This window comes from Ctenocephalides felis, unplaced genomic scaffold (assembly GCF_003426905.1).
Source record: "Ctenocephalides felis isolate EL2017-DRISC unplaced genomic scaffold, ASM342690v1 CF-g0.4_SCAFFOLD_01492, whole genome shotgun sequence".
NCBI classification, from domain to species: Eukaryota; Metazoa; Arthropoda; class Insecta; order Siphonaptera; family Pulicidae; genus Ctenocephalides; species Ctenocephalides felis.
The window spans coordinates 50,532,130-50,547,545 of record NW_020537646.1 but is presented as its reverse complement, the minus strand read 5'-3'; the positions used below and the strand labels follow the sequence as shown (position 1 = coordinate 50,547,545).

The window sequence follows — 15,416 nt, the reverse complement described above, 5'->3', positions numbered from 1 at the left end:
ACTCCAAACATGAGAAGATGGATTGTGACGATATGAAGTCACAAAAACGAAGTGCTTCCGAAGATTTGAGACAAATAAATCATAAGGTATGCAAAAAAGGTACAGAGAAAAATGTGAACAATGAACCTGAGAAAATCATAGATCAAAATATTGTAGATTTAAAAAAGATAGGAAACTCCAACCTAGTAGATAGTAAAGTTAGCGAAAGCACAAATGATGATTCAAATCCGGGAAAAAGTGAAAGGAATGATAATTCAAAAAATAAGGAATTTTTTTTCCAAGTTTTGAATGGTATCAGATATAGGAAGGAAGATAAGCCATACACCGTGTATGCAGAAAGCATAGATAAAAACATTGAAGAAATTCACGAAATGGCATTAGGCAGGAAAATACATGGAAAATTCCCAGAATAGGTAAAGAAGTAGAAGAAATTAAAAGTATTGAAAAAAATCGAATTAAAATAGTATTTAAAAGTCACTATTGGGCAAACTTTGTAGTAAACAATCAAATATTCAAAGACATTAACCTAAAAACATACATCCCTTCACAAAACATTTCAATAAGAGGATTAATATAAAACGTAGATAAAGAAATAACCGAAAAGGAATTATTAGAAAGCATAGAAAGCCCCATAGAAGTTTTGAACGCACAATGCCAAAAAAGTACTTATACTAATAATTATAAACAAACAGGGAAAAACGTAATATTGACTTTCAGAGGCACAAAGCTACCTGAAAAAGTATCTTTACACTATGTTAAATACCCGGTAGAATTATATGTACCAAGAGTTATTCAGTGCTATAATTGTTTGAGATATGGACACGTAAAAAATCAGTGCAAAGGCAAATCTAGGTGCAGTCGATGCACAGGACCGCACAACATCAGGGACTGCAATTCGAAAGAATTGCCAAACTGTATATTTTGCAAAAAGGAGTACTATGCGACTAGCAAATTATGTCCGGAGTACGAAAAAAATAAAAACATAAAAACATTGGCCGCTATGAAAGGTATATCACAGAAAAAAGCATACGAAATTTTATTCAACAAGCCATACGTTAAAGCGGCTAAATTTAATTTAAATAGCAAAGAAAATGAAAATGCGTTTCCGGAACTTATAGCAAAGAATGCTGGGATACCGAGAACAGTCGGTCAAGGAAAACTGACATACAATAAAAAAAGTTACAGCAAAAGTATGGAAAAAGGAACTGAAACAAACAAAACTGACAGAGAGGAACAAAGCAAAAGAATGGAAGAAGTACGTGAAAAAGATATAGTCAAAAATAACGAAAATACGGATGGCAAAGAAGAAGTGCGGGAAGAGAATAAAACGGAAAGCAATGGAAAAAGTGAAAATATAAATCAAGTGAATGGCGCACAATCAGTAGAAAACATCAAAAAGGGTGAGAAAATTGCGAATAAAACATATAAAATAACAGATGAAAGAATAATAAATTTAATAGATGAAATGATTAATGAAGGAGAAGGTTACAAAGGGAAAGAAACAGACGTGATAAAAAAATGAAAAGCAATGTGAACATTATATAATAAATTAATATAAAAATAAAAATGAGTGAAATAAAATTGTTACAACTCAATTGCAGGTCATTGAACGCAAATAGAGGAAGCATAGAAAATTATATGTATATTAACCAAATAAACATTGCGGCTTTGTCAGAAACTTGGTTGAAAAACAATGTTAAATACAAATTTAGAAATTACAATTTAGAGACTGATAATAGAATTGATAACTATGGTGCGGTCACCTTTCTAATCGAAAAAAAATATAAAATACTCAAGAAGAACACTAGTAAATAATGACCCATATATTCAAGCTTGCTTAATAAATATAACTGGTAGAAAAACATATAATTTGGCTGTTATATATTGTGCACCAAATGCCAACATAAACAATGTGAAAAACATTTTCGAACAAATTGAAAATCCAAGAATAATAATGGGAGATTTTAACGCTCAACACATAGCGTGGTCAAGAAATCAGGATGTAAAGAACCCTATATTATATGAAATTTTGGATGAAGAAGGGCTTATGATTAATGATAGAAAATCCATATAAAAGAATAGGAGCAGTCGACTTAAGCATATGCTCGCCCAGTATGACAATGGACATCGAATGGAGTGTGTCTAATGAATCTCTGGGGTCGGATCATCTTCCCATAAAGTTAAAAATAAATTATTCACAAGAAATAAGAAAAAACAACACAACTCAAAAAAAGTGGATCTTGAGAAAAGCAAATTGGGACAAATACCAAAAGAACATGAAATCAATAACACACAAGATTCATGAAGAGGAGACTCCAGACATCGGTAAGCTAATAAAATATATAAATCAAACGGCCAAAGAAAGCATTCCTAGAACTAGTCAAAATAATAGATTACATTTCAAGCCTTGTGTATGGTGGGATGATGAATGCGAAGAAATAGTCAAGGAGCGTAGAAAAGCATTCTTAGAATATAAAAAAGCAGCGAATTTTGAAAACTACGAAAAATACGTAAAAATTAATGCTCCGATCAAAATCAAATTGAAAATGAAAAAGATAGACTCTTGGATTAAATTCACCAACAGTATAAATTTAGAGATGGGTTATAAAAAAATTTGGCAGACTGTGAGAAAGTTTAATAAAAAGTGGAGAGTCCAAACCAAGAGCCATCAATAAACAACGAATTTGGAGATGAACTATTAGAGTATATGACTCCCGAAATTGTAGTTAACAAAAGAAGAGAAACAAATCCTAGAAGTCAGATAGATAGTTTGGTTACTCCAATATGCTTAGAAGAAACAAAAACCAGGAAAAGACCAAATACACTACGAAATGCTATTTAAAATGAATGACACATGGAAAGAATACTTAGTGAAAATATTTAATGACTTTATCGAACGAGCCTATATACCGAGAAGCCTGAAAGAGAGTATAATCGTGGCAATTCTAAAAAAAGGACGGGACACAAGACTAGTAATCTCATATAGACCTATATGTTTAGAATCTAATATATTAAAACTCTTTGAAAGAATTATGAAAAATAGACTAGAATGGTACCTTGAAAAAAAATAATATGATACCTAATTTTCAATTTGGATTCAGGAAAGGAAAAGGAATAAGGGATTATCACAGTGTATTATTCAGTAAAATACAAATAACGCACTCCCAAAACGGATATATGATGTTATTATCAATAGACATTAAAAAAGCCTATGATAACGTGAACCATGACATAATGGAAACAAAAATGAGAGAAATGAACATCAATCCTAAATTTGTGTCATTAATAATGGAGTTATTAAGAAACAGAGAGACTTTTGTCAGATATAACGGGCGCCTATACGGGCCCAGACTAGCCAACATAGGGCTCCCACAAGGATCAGGATTAGGCCCCATACTCTTCAACCTATATACATATGACCTAAAGGAAGTGGTGAAAGAACCTGTGTGCGCACTGCAATATGCGGACGACATAGCCCTCTATGTAATAGATAAAGATTGTGAGAAATGCAAGGAATACATGAGCAACAGTGTATTACAGTTGGAAGAATGGCTAAATTACAATGGATTGGAATTGGCACACGAAAAATCGGTAGTGATGCAATTTAGTAGGCATAGGAAGTATGATCATATTAGTGACATTCAGCTGGGCAAACACAAGTTTCCAGTTATGGATGAACAAAAAATTCTTGGAATAACATATGACAAAAAAATCGAATTTAAAAGCCAGATATTAAACATATGCAGAAAATGTGAGAAGGGTATAAATATATTGAAGACAATTTGCAATATGAAATGGGGGGCGCATCCGGAAATTTGTTTAAACATATATAAAGCATTGATAAGGTGTCATCTAGATACCATCAGCTTTATGAGTAGAAATCTCACCAAACGAGATATAGATAAATTGAATAAAATTCAATACTCAGCAATACGAATTTCATTAGGTGCGCTGAAATCCTCTCCAATAAATACCCTATTAGCAGAGTCCGGAGAATTACCTCTAGAATCAAGGTGGGAAATAATATCAAAAAGATATTTATTATCGAAGGTAAGCAGAAACGACAAAATAGTGTTACAAACATTGAATAATATAAAGGATTTACGTGAGGAAAATACATATTGGAGCAGAAAAGAAAACCCGATCTTAGTGAGTAGCTACCTATGGATAAATAAATATTAATATATAAAAAATGAACGTTATATTCAAACAAGAAATAAATAAAACACATACTAATATAATTTCACACTTATTTTTACGGATGGATCAAAGAAAGAAGGTGCTGGTTGTGCCGTGTATGTACCCCGACTCAATATAGAACAGAAATATAAATTGCCTGAAAGTGCTTCTAGTTTCACTGCCGAGATGACGGCTATCAAAATAGCAATAAATATAATAGAAGAAGAAAAAATTACAAAGAGTGTTATTCTAACTGACTGTAAATCAGCTCTAGAAGCTATAAAAAGAACTTACAAAAATGCTAATAAAATAGTATATGAAATAATAGATCAAACTATGAGTCTAAGATGGAAAGGATTTGACCTAAAATTTATGTGGATAAAGGGACATGCAGGAATAACCGAAAATGAAAAGGCGGACGAGCTGGCCAAAGAGGGATGTTATTTGGGAACCGCAATAAGCAGCTTTCTATCAGCAGATATCAACAAAATAGTCATGAAAGAACAAAGAGAAAAATGGCAAAGTATATTCGACAACATTAGTCAAAGAAAAGGGAAAATATATCGGAAAATAAATTCAGATATGCATTCGAAACCGTGGTTTCAAAAGATAACAGAAAGCCGCATGCACATCACTACCGTCATAAGAATGCGAATTGGTCACACAAAAAATAGAGCATTTCGGCTAAGAGATGGACTATCGAGGTTCGAAGAGTGCGACTGCGAAGAGGGAGGGCCTGAAAATACGGATCACATTGTTTTTCGATGCAAGAAATATACAACACAAAGAAAAGCGCTTTACCAACGCCTAGAACGAAAAAATATAGTTTTTCCAACGAATACGACAATAATATTAGCTATGAAAAACATGAGTATATATAAAGATGTAACCAAATATTTATTTGAGTGCCAAAAATATTCATAGACAACTAAGTTAATTTATCAATTTAATTAAGCTAGTTATTTAATCTAATTAGAATCATTGAAATCAGAATTTATTATTATTTTAACCACTATTGAAAATGTAAGAATAGATTAAGTTAGTTATTCTAATAGTTAGTTATAAGGGATGACTGTATATTATTAAATAGATGTCAATAAAATCATATATAAAAAAAATATTTATCGCCACCAAAACATAAAATAGTAAGATTTGGAAACGCCGGGTATCGATCCCTTTACCTTGCACGTGCAAAGCAAGCGCTCTAACAGTTGAGCTACGCCCCCTAAAAGTAATATTATTTTATTCAAAAATTCTACGGGTTTTAAACTTAACAATCATTCACAACAATTTTTATCATCACCAAGACATAAAAAAGTAAGACTTGGAAGCGCCGGGCATCGGTCCTGGTACGTCTTACATGCTAAGCAATGGTTTCACGAGTTTTATACTCAACAACCACTCACTTCTCACATGCTAAGCGAGCGCTCAACCAATTGAGCTACGTCCCCTGGAAGTGACATCATTTTATTCAAGGATTCTACGGGTTTTATACTTAACAATCAATCACAAGCATTTTTATCATCACCAAGACATAAAAAAGTAGGATTTGGAAGCACCGGGTATCGTTCCTGGTACCTCTCGCATGCAAAGCGAGCGCGCCATTTTTTTTCCAAAGGATTCACGGGTTTTGTACTCAACACCCACTCACATCAATATTTATCGCCACCAAAACATAAAATAGTAAGAGTTGGAAACGCCGGGTATCGATCCGTTACCTTGCACGTGCAAAGCAAGCGCTCTACCAATTGAGTTACGCCCCTGGCAAGCGAAATATATTTATAATTTATTTATAATATTTTATTCAAATATTCTACGGGTTTTATACTTAACAATTACATTATCATCACGAAAACATAAAAAAGTAAGATTTGGAAGTTACTAAGATATAAAATAGTAAGATTTGGAAGCGCCGGGTATCGATCCCGGTACCACTCACATGCAAACCGAGCGCTCTACCAATTGAGCTACGCCCCCGGCAAGCGACATTATTTTATTCAAAGATTCTACGGGTTTTATACTTAACAATTACATTGTCATCACGAAGACATAAAAAAGTAAGATTTGGATGTTACCAAGATATAAATTAGTAATATTTGGAAGCGTCGCGTATCGATCCCGGTACCTCTCACATGCAAAGCGAGCGCTCTACCAATTGAGCTACGCTTCCGCAAAGTGACATTATTTTATACCAAGTTTTTTACGGGCTTTATACTTAACAATCATTCACAACGATTTTTATCATCACTAAAACATAAAAAAGTAGGATTTGGAAGCGCCGGGTATCGATCCCGGTACTTCTCACATGCTAAGCAACAACCACTCACATCAATTTTTATCGCCACCAAGACATAAAATAGAAAGATTTGGAAGTGCCGGGTATTAATTCCGGTACCTCTCACATGTAAAGCGAGCGGTCTACCAACTGAGCTACGCCCCCGGCAAGTGACATTATTTTATTCAAAGATTCTACGGGTTTTATACTTAACAATCACATTATCATCACGAAGACATAAAAAAGTAAGATTTGGAAGTTACCAAGATATAAAATAGTAAGATTTGGAAGCGCCGGGTATCAACCCCGGTTCCCTTCAAGTGACCTTATTTTATTCAAGGGGTCCACGGGTTTTATACTTAGCAATGACTCACAATAATTTTCATCGTCACCAAGACATAAAAAAGTAAGATTTGGAAGCGCCAGGTATCGATCACGTTACCCCTCACATGCAATTAAGTTACGCCTCCGCCGAATGACATTATTTTATTCATAGTTTCTACGGGTTTTATACTTAAAAATCATTCACAACAATTTTTATCATCACCAAGACATAAAAAAGTAGGATTTGGAAGTGCCGGGTATCGATCCTGGCACTTCTCACATGCTAAGCAACAACCTCTCACATCAATTTTTATCGCCACCAAGACATAAAATAGTAAGATTTGGAAGCGCTGCGTATCGATCCCGGTACCTCTCACATGCAAAGCGAGCACTCTACCAATTGAGCTACGCTTCCGGCAAGTGATATTATTTTATTCAAAGATTCTGCGGGTTTTATTCTTAATAATCACATCATCACGAAGACATAAAATAGTAAGATTTGGAAGCGCCGAGTATCGACACCGGTACCCTTCAAATGACCTCATTTTATTCAAAGAGTCTACGGGCTTTATACTTAGCAATGACTCACAATAATTTTCATCGTCACCAGGACATAAAAAAGTAAGATTTGGAAGCGCCGGGTATTGATCCCGGTACCTCTGACACGCCAAGCGAGCGCTCTACCAAGGTTTTATACTTAAAAATTACATTGTCATCACGAAGACATAAAAAAGTAAAATTTGGAAGTTACCAAGATATAAAATAGTAAGATTTGGAAGCGCCGGGTATCAACCCCGGTTCCCTTCAAGTGACCTCATTTTTATCAAGGGCTCCACGGGTTTTATACTTAGCAATGACTCACAATAATATTCATCGTCACCAAGACATAAAAAAGTAGGATTTGGAAGCTCCGGGTATCGATCACGTTACCCCTCACATGCAAAGCGAGCGCTGTACCAATTGAGCTACGCCCCCGCCGAATGACATTATTTTATTCATAGTTTCTACGGGTTTTATACTTAACAATCATTCACAACAATTTTTATCATCACCAAGACATAAAAAAGTAGGATTTGGAAGCGCCATTTATTGATCCTGGTACTTCTCACATGCTAAGCAACAACCTCTCACATCAATTTTTATCGCCACCAAGACATAAAATAGTAAGATTTGGAAGCGCCGGGTATCGATCACGGTACCTCTCACATGCAAAGCGAGCGCTCTACCAATTGAGCAACGCCCCCGGCAAGTGACATTATTTTATTGAAAGATTCTACGGGTTTTATACTTAACAAAGAGAAAGAAAGAGACACTCACATGAATTTTTATCATCACCAAGACATAAAGAAGTAAGATTTTGAAGCGCTGGGCATCGATCATGGTACCTCTCACATGCTAAGCAAAGGTTTCACGTGTTAACGCCGGGTATCGATCCTGGCACCTTTCACGTGCTAAGCAAGCGCTCTACTAATTGAGCTACGCCCCCGGAAGTAACATTATTTTATTCAAAGATTCTACGGGTTTTATACTTAACAAAGAGAAAGAAAGAGACACTCACAATAATTTTTATCATCACCAAGACGTAAAAAAGTAAGACTTGGAAGCGCCGGGCATCGATCCTGGTACCTCTTACATGCTAAGGTTTCACGTGTTTTATACTCAACAACCACTCACAGTAATTTTTATCGCCACCAAGACAAAAAATAGTAAGATTTGAAAGCGCCGGATATCGATCCCGGAATCTCTCACATGTTAAGCGAGCGCTTAACTACTTGAGCTACGCCCCAGGCAAGTAACGCCAATTTTTTCAAAGGTTTTACGGGTTTTGTACTCAACAACCACACACATCAAAATTTATCGCCACCAATACATAAAACAGTAAGATTTGGATCGATCCCGGTACCTCTCACATGCAAAGCGAGCGCTCTACCAATTGAGCTACGCCCCCGTCAAATGACATTATTTTATTCATAGTTTCTACGGGTTTTATGCTTCACAATCATTCACAACAATTTTTATCATCACCAAGATATAAAAAAGTAGGATTACGGAGTATCGATCCCGGTACTTCTCACATGCTAAGCAACAACCACTGACATCAATTTTTATCGCCACCAAGATATAAAATAGTAAGGTTTGGAAGCGCCGGGTATCGACCCCGGTACCTCTCACATGCAAAGCGAGTGCTCTACCAATTGAGCTACGCCCCGGCAAGTATTTTATTCAAAGATTCTACAGGTTTTATACTTAACAAAGAGAAAGAGAGAGAGACAATAATTATTATCATCACCAAGATATAAAAAAGTAAGACTTGGAAGCGCCTGGCATCGGTCCTGGTATGTCTCACATGCTAAGCAATGGTTTCACGAGTTTTATACTCAACAACCACTCACTTCTCACATGCTAAGCGAGCTCTCAACCAATTGAGCTACGCCCCCTGGAAGTGACATTATTTTATTCAAGTATTCTACGGGTTTTATACTTAACAATCAATCACGAGAATTTTTATCATCACCAAGACATAAAAAAGTAGGATTTGGAAGCACCGGGTATCGTTCCTGGTACCTCTCGCATGCAAAGTGAGGGCGCCATTTTTTTTCAAAGGATTTACGGGTTTTGTACTCAACAACCACTCACATCAATATTTATCGCCACCAAAACATAAAATAGTAAGATTTGGAAACGCCGGGTATCGATCCGTTACCTTGCACGTGCAAAGCAAGCGCTCTACCAATTGAGCTACGCCCCTGGCAAGCGGAATTATTTTATTCAAAGATTCTACGGGTTTTATACTTAACAATTACATTATCATCGCGAAAACATAAAAAAGTAAGATTTGGAAGTTACCAAGATATAAATAGTAAGATCTGGAAGCGCCTGTATCGATCCCTGGTACCTCTCACATGCAAATCGAGCGCTATACCACTGAGCTACGCCCCCGCAAGCGACATTCTTCTATTCAAAGATTTACGGTTCTTATACTTAACAATTACATTGTCATCACGAAGATATAAAAAAGTGAGAATTTGAAGTTACCAAGATATAATTAGTAAGATTGGAAGCGTCGGTATCGACCCCGGTACCCTCTCACATGCAAAGCGAGCGCACTACCAATTGAGCTACGCCCCCGAAAAGTGACATTATTTTATACCAAGTTTCTACGGGTTTAATACTTAACAATCATTCACAACGATTATTATCATCACCAAAACAGAAAAAAGTAGGATTTGGAATCGCCGGGTATCGATCCCGGTACTTCTCACATGCTAAGCAACAACCACTCACATCAATTTTTATCGCCACCAAGATATAAAATAGAGAGATTTGGAAGTGCCGGGTATTAATCCCGGTACCTCTCACATGCAAAGCGAGCGCTCTACCAACTGAGCTACGCCCCCGGCAAGTGACATTATTTTATTCAAAGACTCTACGGGTTTTATACTTAACAATCACTCACATTATCATCACGAAGACATAAAAAAGTAAGATTTGGAAGTTACCAAGATATAAAATAGTAAGATTTGGAAGCGCCGGGTATCAACCCCGGTTCCTTTCAAGTGACCTCATTTTATTCAAGGGGTGCACCGGTTTTATACTTATCAATGACTCACAATAATTTTCATCGTCACCAAGACATAAAAAAGTAAGATTTGGAAGCGCCGGGTATCGATCACGTTACACCTCACATGCAAAGCGAGCGCTGTTCCAATTGATCTACGCCCCCGCCGAATGACATTATTTTACTCATAGTTTCTACGGGTTTTATACTTAACAATCATTCACAACAATTTTTATCATCACCAAGAAATAAAAAAGTAGGATTTGGAAGTGCCGGGTATCGATCCTGGTACTTCTCACATGCTGAGCAACAACCTCTCACATCAATTTTTATCGCCACAAAGACATAAAATAGTAAGATTTGGAAGCGCCGCGTATCGATTCCGGTACCTCTCACATGCAAAACGAGCACTCTACCAACTGAGCTACGCACCCGGCACGTGACATTATTTTATTCAAAGATTCTACGGGTTTTATTCTAAATAATCACATTATCATCACGAAGACATAAAATAGTAATATTTGGAAGCGCCGGGTATAGACACCGGTACCCTTCAAATGACCTCATTTTATTCAAAGAATCTACGGGCTTTATACTTAGCAATGACTCTCAATAATTTTCATCGTCACCAAGACATAAAAAAGTAAGATTTGGAAGCGTCGGGTATTGATCCCGGTACGTCTCACATGCAAAGCGAGCGCTCTACCAATTGAGCTACGCCCCCGACAAGCGACATTATTTTATTCAAAGATTCTACGGGTTTTATACTTAACAATTACATTGTCATCACGAAGACATAAAAAAGTAAGATTTGGAAGTTACCAAGATATAAAATAGTAAGATTTGGAAGCGCCGGGTATCAACCCCGGTTCCCTTCAAGTGACCTCATTTTATTCGAGGGGTCCACGGGTTTTATACTTAGCAATGACTCACAATAATTTTCATCATCACCAAGACATAAAAAAGTAGGATTTGGAAGCGCCGGGTATCGATCACGTTACCCCTTACATGCAAAGCGAGCGCTGTACCAATTGAGCAACGCCCCCGCCGAATGACACTATTTTATTCATAGTTTCTACGGGTTTTATACTTAACAATCATTCACAACCATTTTTATCATCACCAAGACATAAAAAAGTAGGCTTTGGAAGCGCCGGGTATTGATCCTGGTACTTCTCACCTGCTAACCAATAACCTCTCACATCAATTTTTATCATCACCAAGACATCAACCCCGGGGGTATCAACCCCGGTTCCCTTCAAGTGACCTCATTTTATTCAAGGGGTCCACGGGTTTTATACTTAGCAATGATATACCTCTCACATGCTAAGCAAAGGTTTCACGTATTAAAGCCGGGTATCGATCCCGGTACCTTTCACGTGCAAAGCAAGCGCTCTACGAATTTAGCTACGCCCCCTGGAAGTAACATTACTTTATTCAAAGATTCTACGGGTTTTATACTTAACAATCATTCACAACAATTTTTATTATCACCAAAACATAAAAAAGTAGGATTTGGAAGCGCCGGGTATCGATCCCGGTACTTCTCACATGCTAAGCAACAACCACTCACATCAATTTTTATCGCCACCAAGACATAAAATAGTAACATTTGGAAGCGCCGGGTATCGATCCCGATACCTTGCACATGCTAAGCGAGCGCTCAACCATTTGAGCTACGCCCCCGGCAAGTGACCTTATTTTAAAGATTCTACGGGTTTTATACTTAACAAAGAGAAAGAAAGAGACAATAATTTTTATCATTACCAAGACGTAAAAAAGTAAGACTTGGAAGCGCCTGGCATCGATCCTGGTATCTCTTACATGCTAAGCAAAGGTTTCACGTGTTTTATACTCAACAACCACTCACAATAAATTTTATCGCCACCAAGACAAAAAACAGTAAGATTTGAAAGCGCCGGATATCGATCCCGGAATCTCTCACATGCTAAGCGAGCGCTTAACTACTTGAGCTACGCCCCAGGCAAGTAACGCCAATTTTTTCAAAGGTTTTACGGGTTTTGTGCTCAACAACCACACACATCAATATTTATCGCCACCAAAACATAAAATAGTAAGGTTTGGAAACGCCGGGTATCGATCCCAGTATTTTTCACGTGCAAAGCAAGCGCTCTACCAATTGAGCTACGCCCCCTAGAAGCAACATTATTTTATTCAGAGATTCTACGGGTTTTATACTTAACATTTATTCACAACAATTTTTATCATCACCAAGACATAAAAAAGTAGGATTTGGAAGCGCCGGGTATCGATCCCGGCACTTCTCACATGCTAAGTAACAACCACTCACATCAATTTTTATCGCCACCAAGACATATAACAGTAAGATTTGGAAGCGCCAGGTATCGATCCCGATACCTCTCACACGCAAAGCGAGCGCTCTACCAATTGAGCTACGCTCTCGGCAATTGACATTATTTTATTTAAAGATTCTACGCGTTTTATACTTAACAAGTAGAAAGAGAGAGACTCACAATAATTTTTATCATCACCAAGACGTAAAAAAGTAAGATTTGGAAGCGCCGGGCATCGATCCTGGTACCTCTCACATGTTAATCAAAGGTTTCACATGTTTTATACTAAACAACCACTCACGATAATTTTTATCGCCACCGAGACAAAAAATAATAACAAGCGGAAGCACCGGTATAGATCCCGGTACCTCACACATGCTAAGCAAGCGCTCAACTATTTTAGCTACGCCCCAGGCAAGTGAGCCTGTTTTATTCAAATATTCTACGGGTTTTATACTTACTTAACAATCAATTTTTATCAACACGAAGATATAGCAAAGTAAGATTTAAAAGCGCCGGGCATCGATCCTGGTACCTCTCACATCCTAAGCAAAGGTTTCACGTGTATTATACTAAACAACCACTCTCAATAATTTTTATTGCCACCGAGACAAAAAATAGTAAGATTTGAAAGCGCCGGATTTCGATTCCGGCATCTCTCAGCTGCTAAGCGAGCTCTTAACCACTTAAGCTACGCCTTCGGCAATTAACGCCATTTTGTTCAAAGATTTCACGGGTTTTGTAGTCAACAACCACTCACATCAATATTTATCGCCACCAAAACATAAAATAGCAAGATTTAGAAACGCCGGGTATATATCCCGGTATCCCTCACATGCAAAGCGAGCGCTCTACCAATTGAGCTACGCCCCCGCCAAGTGGTACTATTTTATTCAAAGTTTTACGGGTTTTATACTTAACAATCATTCACAACAATTTTTATCATCACCAAGACATGAAAAAGCAGGATTTGGAAGCGCCGGGTATCGATCCCGGCATCTCTCACATGCTAAGCGAGCACTTAAAAACTTGAGCTAACCCCCAGGCAAGTAACGCCATTTTATTCAAAGGTTTCACGGGTTTTGTACTCAACAACCACTTACATCAATTTTTATCGCCACCAAAACATAATATGGTAAGATTTGGAAACGCCGGGTATCGATTCCGGTACATCTCACATGCAAAGCGAGTGCTGCCGAATGACATTATTTTATTCATAGTTTCTAGGGGTTTTATACTTAACAATCATTCACAACAATTTTTATCATCACCAAGATATAAAAAAGTAGGATTACGGAGTATCAATCCCGGTACTTCTCACATGCTAAGCAACAACCACTCACATCAATTTTTATCGCCACCAAGGCATAAAATAGAAAGATTTGGAAGTGCCGGGTATTAATCCCGGTACCTCTCACATGTAAAGCGAGCGGTCTACCAACTGAGCTACGCCCCCGGCAAGTGACATTATTTTATTCAAAGATTCTACGGGTTTTATACTTAACAATCACATTATCATCACGAAGACATAAAAAAGTAAGATTTGGAAGTTACCAAGATATAAAATAGTAAGATTTGGAAGCGCCGGGTATCAACCCCGGTTTCCTTCAAGTGACTTCATTTTATTCATGGGGTCCACGGGATTTATACTTAGCAATGACTCACAATAATTTTCATCGTCACCAAGACATAAAAAAGTAAGATTTGGAAGCGCCAGGTATCGATCACGTTACCCCTCACATGCAATTGAGTTACGCCCCCGCCGAATGACATTATTTTATTCATAGTTTCTACGGGTTTTATACTTAAAAATCATTCACAACAATTTTTATCATCGCCAAGACATAAAAAAGTAGGATTTGGAAGTGCCGGGTATCGATCCTGGCACTTCTCACATGCTAAGCAACAACCTCTCACATCAATTTTTATCGCCACCAAGACATAAAATAGTAAGATTTGGAAGCGCCGCGTATCGATCCCGGTACCTCTCACATGCAAAGCGAGCACTCTACCAATTGAGCTACGCCCCCGGCAAGTGATATTATTTTATTCAAAGATTCTACGGGTTTTATTCTTAATAATCACATAATCACGAAGACATAAAATAGTAAGATTTGCAAGCGCCGAGTATCGACACCGGTACCCTTCAAATGACTTCATTTTATTCAAAGAGTCTGCGGGCTTTATACTTAGCAATGACTCACAATAATTTTCATCGTCACCAAGACATAAAAAAGTAAGGCTTGGAAGCGCCGGGTATTGATCCCGGTACCTCTGACACGCCAAGCGAGCGCTCTACCAATTGAGCTACGCCCCCGGCAAGTAATGCCAATTTTTTCAAAGGTTTTACGGGTTTTGTACTCAACAACCACACACATTAATATTTATAGCCACCAAAACATAAAATAGCAAGATTTGTAAACGCCGGATATCGATCCCGGTACCTGCCACATGCAAAGCGAGCGCACTACCTACTGAGCTAAGCCCGCGGCAAGTGACACTATTTTATTCAAATATTCAACGGGTTTTATACTTCAATCAATAATTTTTATCATCATCAAGACATAAACAAGTAAGATAATATAGAACAAGTGCTTTATACTCAACAACCACTCACAATAATTTTTATCGCCACCAAGACAAAAAATAGTAAGATTAGGAAGCGCCGGGTATCGACCCCGGTTCCCTTCAAGTGACCTCATTTTATTCAAGGGGTCCACGGGTTTTATACTTAGCAATGAGATGAGAAGATTCTACGGGTTTT

At 37.4% G+C, this 15,416-nt stretch overlaps 7 non-coding genes across 7 annotated transcripts; all 7 read right to left on the bottom strand.

The window, feature by feature from the left end:
• Nucleotides 1-6,083: 6,083 nt before the first annotated feature.
• Nucleotides 6,084-6,156, bottom strand: Trnaa-ugc. Its single transcript has one exon. It is a non-coding gene; the product is annotated as a tRNA-Ala (tRNA).
• A 120-nt stretch (nucleotides 6,157-6,276) lies between these two features.
• Nucleotides 6,277-6,349, bottom strand: Trnaa-ugc. The gene has a single exon. It is a non-coding gene; the product is annotated as a tRNA-Ala (tRNA).
• Nucleotides 6,350-7,949: 1,600 nt separating this feature from the next.
• On the bottom strand, nucleotides 7,950-8,022 carry Trnaa-ugc. Its single transcript has one exon. It is a non-coding gene; the product is annotated as a tRNA-Ala (tRNA).
• A 2,081-nt stretch (nucleotides 8,023-10,103) lies between these two features.
• Trnaa-ugc lies at nucleotides 10,104-10,176 on the bottom strand. Its single transcript has one exon. It is a non-coding gene; the product is annotated as a tRNA-Ala (tRNA).
• Nucleotides 10,177-10,988: 812 nt separating this feature from the next.
• Trnaa-ugc lies at nucleotides 10,989-11,061 on the bottom strand. Its single transcript has one exon. It is a non-coding gene; the product is annotated as a tRNA-Ala (tRNA).
• Nucleotides 11,062-14,609: 3,548 nt separating this feature from the next.
• Trnaa-ugc lies at nucleotides 14,610-14,682 on the bottom strand. The gene has a single exon. It is a non-coding gene; the product is annotated as a tRNA-Ala (tRNA).
• A 214-nt stretch (nucleotides 14,683-14,896) lies between these two features.
• On the bottom strand, nucleotides 14,897-14,969 carry Trnaa-ggc. The gene has a single exon. It is a non-coding gene; the product is annotated as a tRNA-Ala (tRNA).
• Between the last annotated feature and the right edge of the window lie 447 nt (nucleotides 14,970-15,416).